Genomic DNA, 15,849 nt, shown 5'->3' with positions numbered 1-15,849 from the left:
TTTCTACTTTGTTTTAATAGAATAAGCTTAGAGTACAGTAGGTTAAAAAAGAATTCATTTAAGTAGTTTATTTAAAAATTTTTATCACTTGAAAGAAGTGCAACAAGATTAAAAAATGAAAACAAAACTATTCTTGCACTTCATGCAATCTTATTTAGGTAAGAGTATTTTAAAATAGACAAAATATGCTAGAGAAGTCATTCAGCTTGACCAAGCAATCAGTAACAGGAAATCTTTTTGTGGTTTTTTTGGGCAGTTTTTAATCCTTTAATCCTTAGGTTCATGTTCTCAGTAACTAGCTCTTAGAATTTTTCATTTTAGTTTTATTAATTGCTTTCTTTTTGAAGCACAGATTTCTGTGCTTCAAAATATATTTTTCACTCCATTCCTTGCAACTTGATTTATAGCATATGAATTCTTAATGTATGTTGAGAAAACACTCCAAAAGAATTAATGGGGCCTTCTTTTTTTGTCTCCCAATATTCAGTCAGGTTTTCACCTTATCTCTATTTGAAACAAACTGAAAGACCAAGCCAGGTCCTGGACTATACTTTTGTGAAGATCAGTTCTGTTCTAAATCTTGATCAAAAATTTAGGATAAGATAAGATAGGTTGTGGCAATCCAGACCCATGAGGATCCCTAGTGTCCCATAAGCCTGAGCACAATCCTTATCCCCAAAGGTTTCTGTTTAGAAAACAAATTCAGGGCCCATCACAGTCTTGAATCTCCTGGAGAAGTCTGATTCTGACTCTAGGCTCTGGACACCTGTTTATTTTTTAAGGTATTCATTTGGATAAACTTTGTTCTTAGGATACCAGACTACAGAAACTGCACAGTTGTTTTAGTTATAAACAGAGTATCTGGACGCCTCTGCTGACTGCCACATCCTTAGAAGTCTTCTCTAACTATTCTTACCAGCCAGGTCGTTCAGAGTGTGTTAGTGACAGGACCTGGGCATGATGAGAATCCAGCCATGAGTGAGGACTGCAAGGAACAGTCTTTGTGATGCCAGTGAAGCAGAGTGTGGAAAAGGGTCTTGCTGGGAGCCTCAGAAGGAATGACCAGCTGGTTGAGCCAGGCTCTGAACACCGCTTTCTGATCCCTGGTCACCGGCTCCCATTACCGGGGCACGGAGGCCCATAACATGGTCCACTGTGTTCTGGGAGGACAACAGCAAGGAAATCATGGATGCGGGAAAACTGACTTTCTGATGGGGAAACATTAAGAGGTAGAACTAGAGGAAAGGTGGTGATGATTGTGAGGATGGCATTTCCTTAACTTCCTTTCAAACACTGTCACAACTACCCGTACATATTGTCTCATTAAGTTTAACGTGGAGTCTCGAAAACACACTTGCTGCAACTTTTCCTTGGCATCTTAAAGAAAAACATTTGCTGACCTCAATAGAGTAAGCAATTAAATGGGAAAAAAGCTGACTGTATGTTTCCGCACATTCTGTTTTGAGAAACAGAGGATGCCAGCTTCTGTGATTTTTAACATACCACAACTTAACTTCTTTCCCCCCTCATTTATAAAATTCAGTGATTACAAGGTTGACTTGGCAACTGTTTTTGTAAAATCTGAACTGTGCTTAGTTGCAGAAAGGTCCGCTCGCGAGAACTCGCGCCTCCTCCGGGTGCTGGAAGCGTGTCGTTAGGGAAGGCAGGCCACGCTCTGCCTGTTTAAAGCTGTGTCATCCTTTGTGGGGCAGTGAGTCAACACCAGCTAAAACAACATGAGTCATTGCTTAGAAGAAGCCCGAGTGAAGCTGATTTTGATTATACCAATCCTAAACAAACATGATAGTCCTTTTATCCAGACTAAAAATGTTCTTATTGTGGGAGTTAAAAAAATTAGCACCAATTCTCCTTAAAGTTCCTGCAAGTTGCTACTCTGAGGACCTTTTTATGTGTCTTAAGAAGGGACTTTCTTCAGTTAACCAAATTTTATCCAGGTTTATTCTCTCTTCTCTCTCTTCCACTCTCCACCCCCACTCGGCTCAGTGGATTCAGATCATTGCCATCTTAATCTGGTTTCAGCACTTTGGGTTAAAATCTGTAAAGTAAAATTGTAATTTTATAACTTTGCTCATTCTGTTCCAGGTTCCCCCAATTTCTAGAGTATAAAAGATGAGTTTAAGGAGAACCATGACTGGAGGTAGAGAAATCATTTCGAGGGCTAATGTCATTCTTCAAGGACAGGTGATAACGGCCTAGACTAGGGTCTTGGAGATATAGATGAAAGGAAAGAATAGATTCTGTTAGAGAAACAAGCAATGAAGTTGGTTTGATTTCATGACTAAATACATACTGGGGACGAGGGAAAAATAACTTTAGGGTTAGGGTTAGGGTTTAGGATTTAGGCTTAGGGTTAGGGTTATTCTGATTTGGAGTATTATTCATTGAAATGGAGAATTCTGGTAGATGACTATTTCATGATTGCCACAAGGCACAGAGAGGTTAAATAACTTGTGCAATGTTGCAATCAGTTTAGTAACTGGTGGAGCCAGGATTCAATAAAATCAGGTAATTCCAACCTGAATAGAAGAGAGTGATGCTGTTTGGTTCATGAATTAAGACATCGGCCAAGATCATTGGTCACCAACTCATCAAGATTCTACAGTTGCCAGGCAAAGAAATGAAGTCAGCCAGGTACAGGTCATCAGGAGTAGTAGGGACTGTAAACAACAGGAGACCTCAGGCTTTGTCCAAAAAAGGCAACTGCTCCTAACCTCCAGCCAGTTGTCACATGGGCTCAGTATTATCAGATTTTCTTTTCAAGAGAAGATGACCTGCATAAGAAATCTTTCAGTTTGGGAGAAGTGTATAAAATAAGTTAAATTCTAGACATGCTGTGTTTGAGATAGCTACAGTTCCTCCAGCAGTTAAGAATTTGAATGTGCTGGTTCAGTAGAATAAAACTGGGGGCAAGTATGGATTTAGAAATCCTCAATGCAAGTAGTATAGATGAGGATGCCCATGGAAAAGGTAAGAAGAAAACAACAGGACCAAGAACTCCAGCATTTAAAGAGTTGGCAGGGCTCTGGCTGGTCTGGCTCATTGGTTGGAGCATGGGCCCATGAACAAAAGAGTCGTGGGTTCGATTCCAGTCAAGGGCATGTACCTCGGTTGCAGTTCAGTCCCTGGCCGTGGTTGGGGTCATGTGGGAGGCAACCAGTTGATGTGTCTCTCTCAAATTGATGTTTTTTTTTCCCTCTCTCTCTCTCCCCTCCCATACTATCTGAAAATAAATGGGAAGATATCCTTGGATGAGGATTAAAAAATAAAATAAAATAAATAAAGGGTTGCCTTCAGAAGGTCAGCGAGGAGGACCTGGAGTAGAAGAAGAGGCAGAGGAAGGGAGTGTCAGATGCCAGAGGAGGCGAATGGCAGGATTTATCAGTCTGCTCTTGCTACAAGTGGATGTACTGATTCCCTCTGGTGGAGGAGTTCCCAGACCTCAATAATAAGAGCTACAGCAATTTCAAAGAATAATTTTTGAAAGTCCAAGCAGGCTATGATTTTCTGTATGAAAAATTAGCACTAGAGGAGAATCCCAGCACTTTCCTACTGCCAATCACTTTAATGGCTCTAATGTGAAAAGGTAGAATGAAGTATTTTACTTTAATTTTCCCAATTTTAGTGATATTTTATTAGCATAATAATTATTCCACTTCTTCAACTGTTTTTTTTTTTTTTTTTTTTTTGTATTCAATTTGCTCTTATGGCATTTTTGAAACTTCTGAAATACTTACCAAGTTTCACCAGAACCACCAATAACGAACATTGTGATTTTTTGGGGAAAGCAATATCCATTTAAATTTAGAATGATAGTAAAACATTTTTCACACCTACAAGTTAAAATTTGGTTCACATATCAAAAATCATTTTAAACTTTGCTCAGATACATTTTATTTTCAGTGAATTTAGGACACCTTCTTCTAGGAACAAGGAAAGCAAAGGAATCTATTTATTTGTTGGGTTCTAAATTAAATCTATTTTCCCTGCCTTTAGAATCTATCAAAGGGAGGCAGGCAAATGGAAATCAGAGCAGCACTTTTCCAACAGATCAGCTAGCTGGAGAACATGGCTTTGTGTTTGCAGTGTTCATCTCCGACCAATAGCACAGACCTCCTCACAGCCACAGACCCCTCTGTCCCCACAGCAGGCAGAATGCTGTCCTGGACAGATGAGTTTTGCCCAGTTCTTTCTCCCAAACACCCTAATCAGATGCACCACGCCTTCTGCCCTGGGGATAAACAGTCCAGATGGAAACAATAAAGCAGGTTTTTTAGGTGAAGGTCCTTCCACACAGAAGCCTGTGGTCAGGGAATGGAGGCCCCTTTATAATATTCTTGACTGCCTTATCTCCTTTCCAGTTCACCCCACAAGGCAGGCCCATTACCCCACATAACTAAACCTGGATTCAAATCCAGGTCATAGGATTTCAGAACAGTGACCTTCATACTAAGAGGCTATGCCCCAGAGGCCTGTGGTTAAATGAAATAATCCCATTTAAATTCATTGGATGGGCAGTTAGGAAAGAAGAAATAATGAAGTAGCCAAAAAGGGCACCTTTCTGGGATTCAGGAGCCCTAGACAAGGTTGCAGCAGTGTTACCAAATGGTTGCTTGGCCATGATCAGATCATTGCATTCTTTGTTACTTAGTTTCTTCATCTGTAAAACCAGTTTAGCAAATCCTGCCATTAGAGGATCAAATGAGCTAATTCATAAGAGCACGTGGAATCAGCATCATGTCATCGTAAAAAATGACAGTTATTATTTGGGATGAAAGTATTATTTCAATAATCTTAAATAAAATAGGGAAACCAGACTTTTTCTGAATGTTTATATTTAAAAAGATGCTGTAGAGCCTAGCAGAGGTGGACTTAAATCCCAGAGTCCTCCACTCACTACCTGAGTAAACCTGGACAAGTATTTAATCTTTCTGAACCTTGTAGAGGATCAGAATATACCACCTAAAATTTGCCACTTTGGCATAAAGGTTAATTTGAGATGAAGGCAATTTGAAGTCAACAGATGCAGGAAGGGTTCTCCGCCCTCCCCTCATTTCCTGAAAGCAGGATATAAATTTCCCTTGGAGGAAGGTGCCCCCTCCCCCTTTAGGGAGAGAAGAGTGACTCCTATCATCAAAGATGGGTGAGATGAGCTTGCATAAACAGACCTTACTAAAATAGCCCTTAGCTTCCATTAGTTTCTCCCACATATTTTCTAGTCATTTCCCCATAATTTATCATCCCCTAAAGCCAAGATTCTCTCCCTTATTTAAGAAGGGTATGAAAGCTCCTAAGTATAACTGCTTCTTTGAGTTTCACTTAGTTTCAGTAAACCCCTGTGCATGTAAATGTTAATAAAAACTACAGCCTTTAAAAAGAGAGATAATTCTGGTGGATGAGCAAACTGTGGAAGGGGAGATGAGTTGAACACGTGGAATTTTGAGCTCAGTGTGCACGCCCAGCAGATAGTGACTATGCAATTAGGAACTTGGGATGGAGATCAAGGCTGAAAGTTCTAAGCTGTTTATTCATAGGAGACATCAGCATTTGGGAGAGAGATCCAAATGGGACCTGGTAAGATCTGTCAGGAGAGCACAGAGTGTCTATCGAGGCAGCAGTGGAACAAAGACAGAAATCTGGAGCAGCAGGAACACCAAGGTTAGGGAAGAGTACTGAGAATCTCTGATGGAGACCAAAAGGATAGCAGCGTTTGGGCAGCCGAGGCATTAGATTCAGAATGAGTGGACAACCATATGAAGAGTAGCTAAATGACACATAAGGTGAAGACTGAAAAGTGTCCACTAGATTTGTAGTGTGGATAGCAATGAAGATCTTTGATAGTGTGTCTTTGATAGAGTTGTAGAAGTGCAAGCCAGTTTGCTGCAGATTGAAGAGTAAATGTGAGGTAAGGAAACAGAGGTAGGAAATAGAACCTAGTAAAATTATTTATTTATTTATTTATTTATTTATTTATTTATTTATTTATTTTATTTTATTTTATTTTATTTTATTTTTTTTCCTTACCCGAGGACATTTTTCGTAAAGATAGAGTAGGAGGGAGAGAGAGAGAGACAGACAGAGAGAGAGACAGAGAGAGAGGAAGAAACATCGATGTGAAAGGGACACATCGAGTAGCTGCCACCCGCACGACCAACCAGGGCCGGGGATAAACTGCAACCAAGGTACGTGCCCTTAGTGGGAACCGAACCTGGGTCTCTCTGGACTGCAGGCTGACGCTCCAACCTCTGAACCAAACTGGCCAGGGTGAACCTAGTAAAATTTTAGCTTTGGGGAAGGTGAAGAGAGAAAAAGGAGACTGAAGGGGGCAAATTTTAAAACTTAGCAAAATCTATAAATCTGGTAAAGTCAGGAAAGAAACCTAGCATTTTAAACATGAAAGACTTAAACACATTTAGTCTCCTACTTAAATCCTTTGATAATAACATTCTTGCATATAGGATGAAACTTTATTGCTAGCCTCACAGTAGTATGTGAGCACCGTTAGGACAAAAATATTGTCTGTTTCCTTCATTGCTGTATTCTTAACCACCTTCCCCCGCCCCCACTTAAGGTCATTTAAGGGCAATTGTCTTAACAAATGGTGGCTGAGTAAACACAGTGCAGGCTGAAATGTGGAACTGTGACCTCTTATTGAGTCGAGAAGCTATCAGGGAAGTCTTCAAAATCAGAGCATCACTTCCTTTGTGAAGTGTTTACTGACTGCCCTCCACTTGAATCTAAGTTGGTCCCTTCCATCTTTGTGCCTCCTCTACCTCATACACTCTTCTAGTATTGCACATATCTCACTACTGTACTTAAGTAGCTGACTTCTCTCAAGACCAGGAGTTTGTTGACTCTAGGACCATGTTATTCATCACAGTCTCCCTGGCCTAGTTTAGGGCCAGGTACATACATGCTTACTGAGTAAATGAACAATTTATTAAATAGTAGTGAAGGTAATAATTCTATATATATGATGAGATGTTCATAACTTTATATTATTTTGACCCTAGAAGTAATAGAAATCTTGGATTGGTACTTTGTTAGAAATTATACTGTTCTGACCTTATATACTACCTGCTTTCCCAGAATCCACTGAATTAGTCTTTATTCATAGGATAATATAAACTCTTGGTAATATGCTATGAAGTGAAGAATAATTAATAAAAATCAAAACTGGCAACAATTATAAATGAGCATGGCTTGACATGTAAAACTGAGAGCAGCCTGAATAATTAATAGGTAAATATACCCTTCATTGTTAAAGGTTAAATTTTTTTAAGGGTCATTCACTCATTAAAATAAGAAGAATTCAAATTCATTCTTACAATAAAAGTGAACTTGAGCCTCAGTATACCATATACTGCAGTATCAGGCCCTTCAGTGAGAATAGATGAGCTCAGTAACAGGCAATTGCAGCTGCATCTGAAGTGTGGTTATTTGGGAGCAGCAGAGATGTCTCTGAATCCCAAGCATTAGCCCACCGGCAAGAGCCGACACTCGGTATTTGAATAGTTGAAAGAATGAGGAAAAATGCATGAGGTGCCCTAGAAGAGCAGAGAAAGTATGATGAACGCTCAGGGGTTACGTTGGTGAGAGTGAGAGAGGGGTTATGAAAACTCTGGGATTTGATAATGAAGTTGTCTTAAAAATTTGGTAAAGGAAATGAGAATGGGAAGAATATTTCTGGCAGAAGAACCAGTCTGTGGAAAAGGGACTGCTGCAGGCAATCCAAGTGCTGATAGGACCGAGGTCCAGGGATGTGAAGCCAGGAGGGAGGGTGGAGTCCACTCCCTGAGCACGTGAGGAAGGATTAGTCAGACTGAACTCGCTTACATGCCCAGTGTCTTCATTTCGATAGCGAAGGGGTTCCATCAGTTGACCTCTAAGGTCTCTACTAACACTTAAATTTTATTTTCTCTATTATTCAGTTGGAAATGAAGATAATTAGATAATCCTAGATATTTAATCAAAACTTTCAGACCTGTACACATTTTATAACGACACCCTTCCCGTTCTCATTTAACTTTGCCTATTAATCTCTTGGGTACTTATGCTCTCTTTGCAGTAAGCATAAATTGTGGTCTAATTGTAGTGCCTTTGGTTACTCTAAGAGTTGGTTTATTTTAATTAAGCTACCCAAGTCAGGTCAGATATTAATAAGATGTTTGTCTTTCAGCTTTTCTTTTGAAAAATATAGCCTGTCCAATAAGCAGAACTGATTTTTATTTTTTAGATGACTTTAAATTGATAGGGCAATTAATAGAAATGTTCGCTACTATTTAAGAATTCCACATTTAATTTAATTTATTTTTGGTTCTAGTTTAAAGAGAATATTCATTAATAATTTATTTTTTGAAAGAGAAATTTTATCAGTATTGTATATGCTAGATTTAGTACTTCTATTAACATTGGTACAAAATTAGAATAAATATTTAATACATTTTAAATAAAGTAGAGAAACATGTGAGCATGTTGTTGAACATTTTCTCCATATTTTTTAATAGTCCAACAAACACAGAGTTTAATAAAACAAATATTTCACTTGTTTCCTCATTTTCTCCTTTTGAGTTTTTTCTGAAAGACTAGGTTCTCAAACTGAGATATCTGATTGCATATTGCAATAATGTGCCCATGAGGAAATGGGCTAGAGGCCTAGGAAACCACCCACCCCCTTCTCCAGTGTTCTCCTTTCACTGGTCACCTCACTTTCTTACGTATAATGGAGGGAAAACTATATAATGGCAATGATTATAAAGTTCTCCAAGATTTCTGAATGCATATTTCCAAACAAATAGAAGGATCCTTTATTTAGTGACAATAGTTACTATATTAAAAATTGAGTTATACTCAATATACAGTAAAATGCCCAATTAAGTGTTCAGTTAGATTACTTTCACCCATGTAACTACCATTCAAAACAAGCTATAGAACATTTTCATCACCCCAGAAATTTCCTTCATGCATCTTTTTCTTTAATTACCCCCCACACACAAGTTTCTAACTTCTGTCACCATAGATTAGTAGTGCCTGTTCTTAGAAGTCATGTAAACACAATAATACTATATATATTATTTTGTGTCTGCCTTCCTTTATTTAGGATAATGGTGTCTGAGATTCAAACACATCATTTCATCAGAGCCTGAAAGTGGTAAAAGTGTACACAGACTCATTGGTGGTTTTACTTTATTATTGTACCTGATTGTCATCCAGCTGTCCTACAGGTATTGGCTGTTGCATAAAAGAGAAGCCAGGCAAGGGAGCAGGTTTAGCTAAAAACCCATCACAGTGTCAGAATCTAAAGACTTGTCTCTTCATGGGGACGCAGGCACAACTGGGGTGTAAGCGGATCTTTGGTCCCTGTTCAGGAGCCCTCTATTTTCCCTCTAGTGCTATCTGCTCAACACTTAAGGTGTTTTGCCTTTCCAAAGCATATGTACAATGTTTTAAATCTCTAGTGGTGAAATTCTGGTCCGATTCAGGGAAAAGGAGAGTTCTTTTTTTTTTTTTTGGTAGGTGCCCCTAGCGAGAACCAAACCCAGGACTCTCTGGTCCGCAGGCCAACGTTCCCACCGCTGAGCCAAACCGGCCAGGGCCAGGAGAGTTCTTTAGGCAGGAAGTCACACACCTCGTGAATATCATTTAGACCAGGGACTGGAAAAGTTTTCCTAAAAAGTAGCTTGGATTTTGCTGGCCGTATGTTCTCTGTGAGCAGCAATAGATAAACCAATAGATATGACCGTGTTATAATAAAACTTTATTTATAAAAACATTCAGTGGGCTGATGTGGTCCTTGGGTCATAGAACTGAGTCCCCTGATATAGACAGCTTCTTCTGCCTACTCATGAAGCTTGTACTGTAAGCTTATTATAGCAAAATACAGAGAATTAGTTCTCTAGAATACATAAAGCTAAAAGGAATTGGAGATTTCACCTATTACATCCTCTCATTTTTTTAATGTCTTTTTTTTTTCTATCCTCACCCAAGGACATTCTTCCATTTTTTGTTCAGATAGAGTAGGAGGAAGAGAGAGAGAGAGAGAGGGGGAGAGAGAGAGAGAGAGAGAGAGAGAGAGAGAGAGAGATAGAGAGAGAGAAACATCAATGTGAAAGAGACACATCGAGTGGCTGACACCCGCATGACCCAACCAGGGCCGGGGGCAAACCACAACCGAGGTACGTGCCCTTAGCGGGAACCAAACCTGGGCCTCTCTGGACCGTAGACTGACGCTCTAACTGCTGAGCCAAACCAGCCAGGGCCATCCTCTCATTTTTCAGTGAGGACTGAAGATCACAAAGAGTCAATGGAAGAACACAGATAATTCATAACACTCAAGTCTTTAGGGTTCTTTGCCCTATTCAGATTGTGATAGATAGGAGTCACAGTACCATAGTACCTCAAATATACTTTCGGACTGACATTTGAAGAAATTGTCTTAAACTATCTTAGATCACACATTTTACAAGAATAAGAGAGAGAAAGAAAGAGAGGGAAACAGAAATAGGAATTCAAGTGGTAGCGTTCTGGAAACTGAACCAAGTGTTGGCCAAGAAAGAATGAGAGTTACACATTTGGTAACCAGATTAATTAATGAAAATAAACAGTATTTTGACACTTTATCCAAATAATTGTTTTTATATAATAAATATGTGAGAGAAATAAATAAAAAATTAACTAATTCTCTCATTCAGTTCATTCATTCTTTTAAAAAATTTCTTTTTAACGAACATTCATTGAGTGTCTTTCCTGGAAGGCACTGTGAAAGATCAAAGCTAAATACGATGGGGTTCTTGTGCTTAGGAGCTTATACAGAAACCCAGGATAATTTTGAACCATGTCTCGTTTAGCTTTGTGGTCTCTGGAGAGAACACAGGGTTTGCTTCATAGAGGAAATGGTATTTGAGTCAGGCATGTGGATATAATGTGTAATCTGGATATATTGGTGCGTGGATGGGGTGTGGGGCAAAAAGAGGGTGTAAGAAGGGGCCAATAATTCAGCTTAAATGTATTGAAATTGGTGAGGGAAGTAGTAGTAGATCCTATATACATATTTGTAGTATTTTATTTGTGATCTGAGGTTGGCTCAATGAACAAGTTGTTGAAGAGATATAAATTGTTCCAGCCAAAGCTATGAAAATAAGTGAATAACTGTACCTCACTTTGGGAGGATGTCTTTAACTCTTTATAGATATCATATAGTCTATTGAAGTAAAGCATTAATTTGGAAAGAATCAGACTCAAGCCTGGCTGGTGTGGCTCAGTGGTTGGGCATCGACCCATGCACCGAGAGGTCTCTGGTTGGATTCCCAGTCAGGGCACATGCCCAGGTTGTGGGCTCTATCCCCAGTGGGGGGCATGCAGGAGGCGGCCAGTCGATGTTCTCTCTCATCAATGTTTCCATCTTTCACTCCCTCTCCCTTCTTCTCTCTCTAAAGTCAATAAAGAAAAAAATAAATAAATAAAAGAATCAGACTCAAGGAAAAACGTAATTCTTTTGGAACTCTCAGGTTATGCCCCACCCCCAAAGAAATTAAATAACTGATACAAATTAGTTTACACATTGGAAGTAGCTGGCTTAATAGTAATCACAAACATGTGTTGGAATCCTAGTGGTTCTGCCAAAATTCCAGTGTTCAGACTTCACATTTAGCAGAGACATATATAGCTCTAACCCCCAGTTAACTTGGCCTGCGACTGCATGACACAGCTGGGTATGGCAAATGACAGTTTTCCTAGTGTGTGCACCAGAAGGATGCCGGGCAGGCAGAAGGAGAAGACTTGAGATCAACAGTGATGAAACTCTGACCCGCAGAGGCATTTTGGTAATTCCATGAAGGCAAGAATGTTACTAAAAACAGAGCAGCTTCTGGAGGTCATCTCAGACTTGGTCAGCTGCAGTTAAGCCCGTGGCTGCTGGTGTTATGGAATGCACCCCTATTTGTTTGGGGAAAATGGTGAAAGAGATTCAGTTACAGGTTTTCCGCCTTCCTGGAATGACGCCACTCCTAGAATAGAATTCTCCACATATCCAAACATGATTGGACTTTGCATTCAGCAACTAGTCAATTAAATGATCCATTTACTGCATCAGTTCTTGCTTTGGGGAACTGTTTTGCATTTAGCATATCTTCTTTTTTTATGTTAGAATTAATTTATTTAAAGCCAAATTACAAATTGCATTGTCAAAATTATTTGATGAACTATTGAAGCAAAGTAACTTTTCACTAACTGAACATGTATGGCAGATGCTGTATTTTAATTTGGAATTTACATTCATTAGTCAGAGATATTCAAATGGAAGCAAAAAGTGATTTTTTTTTTTTTTTTGAGAAGCTAATAAAAGCTTTAGGTGCCTATGAAAAGTATACATATTATGCTATACGAATTTGCAGATGCATTTTCAGGTGATTTCATGGACTACAAGTTAAGAAGATGTTGGTTAAATTAGCATTTAAAATTTCTTCTTTTGCCCTGGCTGGTTTGGCTCAGCAGTTAGAACGTCGGCCTGCGGTCCAGAGAGACCCGGGTTCAGTTCCCACTAAGGGCACATACCTCGGTTGCAGTTTGTCCCTGGCCCTGGTTGGGTTGTGTGGGTGGCAGCCACTCGATGTGTTCCTTTCACGTCAGTGTTTCTCTCTCTCCCTCCCTCCCACTCTATATGAACAAAATATAGAAAAATGTCCTCGGGTGAGGATTAAAAAAATAAATAAAATTTATTCTTTTTCCATCTGGGATATCTTTACATTTACAGCTATGATGATCATTGTATGTGCCCAGAGAAACCTCTCAGAGCATTAAGAGTGTCCCTAGTACCTAGAGATTAGCTTTGAACAAGTGCGGAACACATTCGGTATAAATACAGCACATGGCTGAGCTGGAGAGAGGCTGCTAGAATGCCTGCAGTGTCCAAGGCTGCCACTCTGTGCTGTGTCCCTATAATCAGGACACTTCTGGGTGGCTTCGCCATGATGGGCAACATCTGTGGCTTGGGCACTTCTGGCTGATGAGAGGAAGCTGACAGGGCAGCATCTGGGAACGCCCTGCGCTCATGAGATAATACCTGTGTGAATAGGATATTTATGTTCTCAGAAGTGAAAAATGTTGGCAATCAACACTTAATGAGATCATGGGGCAAGAAGGGACTGAGTTTTAGCCACTTCTCAAGGAAGAAGTAGAGGAAACAGAAGCCTTTCCGTATTTCACACATGAGGGGGAGGCATTGTCTAGTTGTTGTCTAATAGGAAGATAAGGAAAATTAATCCCTCTCTTTTTGGCTTTCACACCTACAGTCCATGGCCCATTACCTGAGTGGGAGCCTGCCTGGTGTTTCTAGTACTTTCCTCCTCAGATGCCTATGTAGGAGTGTGATCTGCACATGAGACCACCAGCTTCTAGTCTGGTGTACTAAGATAGAGAGAAAAATGTTTGTTTGTGCAAACAAAGCATTTCTGAGATTGCGATGAAAGCTTCTAGCACATCTCTGACCAATGCTATCATAATAACACGAGGTGAAAATGTGTGCACTAAAACCAAGCAGAGTGAATGACTCATCTGTTCTGTTTACACCTCGCCCATTCAGTAGGCCCAGCCACAGTTCACCGAAAACAGAGATCCAAGAAAGGTTAGCTGAAGTCATGAGTAGCAAATTAGTAGCACATCTTTATAGAAAAGTTAGAAATGTAAGCACCGAACAAATATTACTGTGCTTTCTCCTGCACACAGTCCCTGGTAGCGTTGTCTCCCAAATTTCTGGACTGGACATATATTTCCTTACCCAGCGGTTCATATCCTGCCTTGACTCCATACAGCCTGTTCATTAATTGGTTCATAGGACATTTGAATTTCCAAGGGTGCTGAGAAAACCTCTAGCCTTATTTGTCGGACTCATCATATTTTCTCATACTGTTGTTTTGTCAGTATAACATGTGGCACCATAACATAACATCCTTCCGTCCAGATTGTCAAGTGGTACTATGTAACCAACCATGGGTCTTGTGGGGATGTTTGGCATTTATAGATTTAGGACTGCAGTCTGTTTCAGGCCTTAGGATAGAAGGTATATCTAAAGCAGTACGATCAGTCTGCCCTTCGAAAAGGAGTGTTTTAATGCTGGAAGATGTAATTATTTTGCATTGACATGTTATTCTCAAGTAGGAAAGTGTAGTACGTAGCTTCAAGGACATATCCTCAGTACACATTCAGAGTTTAGTGAGGCCCTTAGGAAGGTAATCTTTAAAATGTCCTTTCTCCCCCCCTTCCTTCCATCTATCTCTATTATAATTCCCCTTTCCAGTGTTTTGAGATATAATTGACATACGCTGTATAAATTTAAGGTATACAGCATAGTGATTTGACTTGCATATATTGTAAAATGATTACTGCAGTAAGTTTAATTAACATCTGTTATCTTATATAGAGACGGAAAAAAGTTTTTAAAAAAATATCATTTCTGCCTGACCAGTGTGGCTCAGTGGTTGAGCATTGACCCATGCAGCAGGAGGTCAATGGTTTGATTCCCGGTCAGGGCACATGCCCAGGTTGTGGGCCCAATCCCCAGGGGGGGCATGCAGGAAGCGGCCAATTAATGTTCTCTCTCATCAGTGTTTCTATCTCTCTCTCCCTCTCCCTTCTTCTCTCTCTAAAAATTAATAAAGGAAAAAAAATTTTTTTAAATATCATTTCTTCCCTGGCCAGTTTGGCTCAGTGGTTGGAGCGTTGGCCCATGGACCAATGAGACCCGGGTTTGATTCTTGCCAAGGGCATGTACCTCAGTTACCGTTTGTCCCTGGCCCTGGTCAGGGTCCTACAGGAGGCAACTAGTCGATGTATCTCTCTTGCATCGATGTTTCTCTTTCTTTGTCTCTCTCTCCCTTTCTCCCTCTCTCCCTCCTAATCTGTATAAAGATAAATGGAAAAATGTCCTCAGGTGAGGATTAAAATTTTATATATATATATATATATATATATATATATATATAACTTTCAGCTCAATTCTCTTTTCTGGGTTTTTTCTTTTGTTTCTTGGACTTTTCCTTTTGGAGAAGAGAACTTAAACTCACCATGCCCTTCAAAGTGCCCTGCCTTACTCCTCTTTGGTCTGTATACACAATAATAAATGCTAACATTTATTAGCTTCCTGTAAAGCCTGCAGGGTCCAAGTGCTTTGCATGTGTTAAAGCCCCCAAGGTTTTACTCCTAGGAGGTAGGTACTATTTTGCTTATCATTATAAAGATTTGGAAACACAGAAGGTAAGTAACTTGCCCGAGGAAAATATAATGGTCTCATTTCAAAACCCAAACTGCTGCTTCTTTTTAAAAAAACAAAACAAAAAACAATTGTGGTAAAATACACTTAATCTACAGAGCCTGTCATTCTTTTTTTTTAGGGAGAGAAAGATAGAAACATCAGTGTGAGAAACATCAATTGGCTGCCTCCTGCACGCCCCCTACTGGGGATCAAGCCTACAACCTGGGATGTGCCCTAACTGGGAATTGAACCAGGATCTCTCAGTCCATGGGGTGACACTCAATCCACTGAGCCACACTGGCTGTGCAGAGCCTGTCATTCTTAACCACCGCGCTCTGCCCCCTTTCTACACATCCTTTGTCCCTCCGTTGCTGGAACAGCCAATCTGCATTCTGTTCAATCCTATTGTCTTTGGGGATTGGGTCACAGCTTACTTTGCCTAGAATGCCTTCCCTAATACCTTTGCTCTTCTCTTCCAGTCTGGCTCTATTTTATCTCCGCTGTGCTCCCTGTGAAGCCAGGGCCAATGACAATTATGATGTTATTCTGTCGCTGCCTCCTGCACCCACACTGGACGGCAGCTC

General features: G+C 39.9%; 1 protein-coding gene across 4 annotated transcripts in view; it reads left to right on the top strand.

Annotated features, from left to right (window-relative positions):
* ARHGAP28 (Rho GTPase activating protein 28) overlaps positions 1-15,849 on the top strand; it is a 211,291-nt gene that overhangs the window by 7,733 nt on the left and 187,709 nt on the right. The window contains exon 1 of one of the 4 annotated variants that reach the window (XM_036245608.1): positions 5,570-5,592. The exons of the other annotated variants lie outside the window; for them this stretch is intronic. The gene's annotated coding sequence lies outside the window, so the exon portion shown is untranslated. Of the gene's footprint in view, positions 1-5,569; positions 5,593-15,849 lie in introns of those variants that run through there. 4 annotated transcript variants of the gene reach the window in all.

This window comes from Molossus molossus, unplaced genomic scaffold (assembly GCF_014108415.1).
Source record: "Molossus molossus isolate mMolMol1 unplaced genomic scaffold, mMolMol1.p scaffold_m16_p_6, whole genome shotgun sequence".
Classification (NCBI taxonomy): Eukaryota; Metazoa; Chordata; class Mammalia; order Chiroptera; family Molossidae; genus Molossus; species Molossus molossus.
This window is presented reverse-complemented; position numbering and strand designations above follow the sequence as displayed.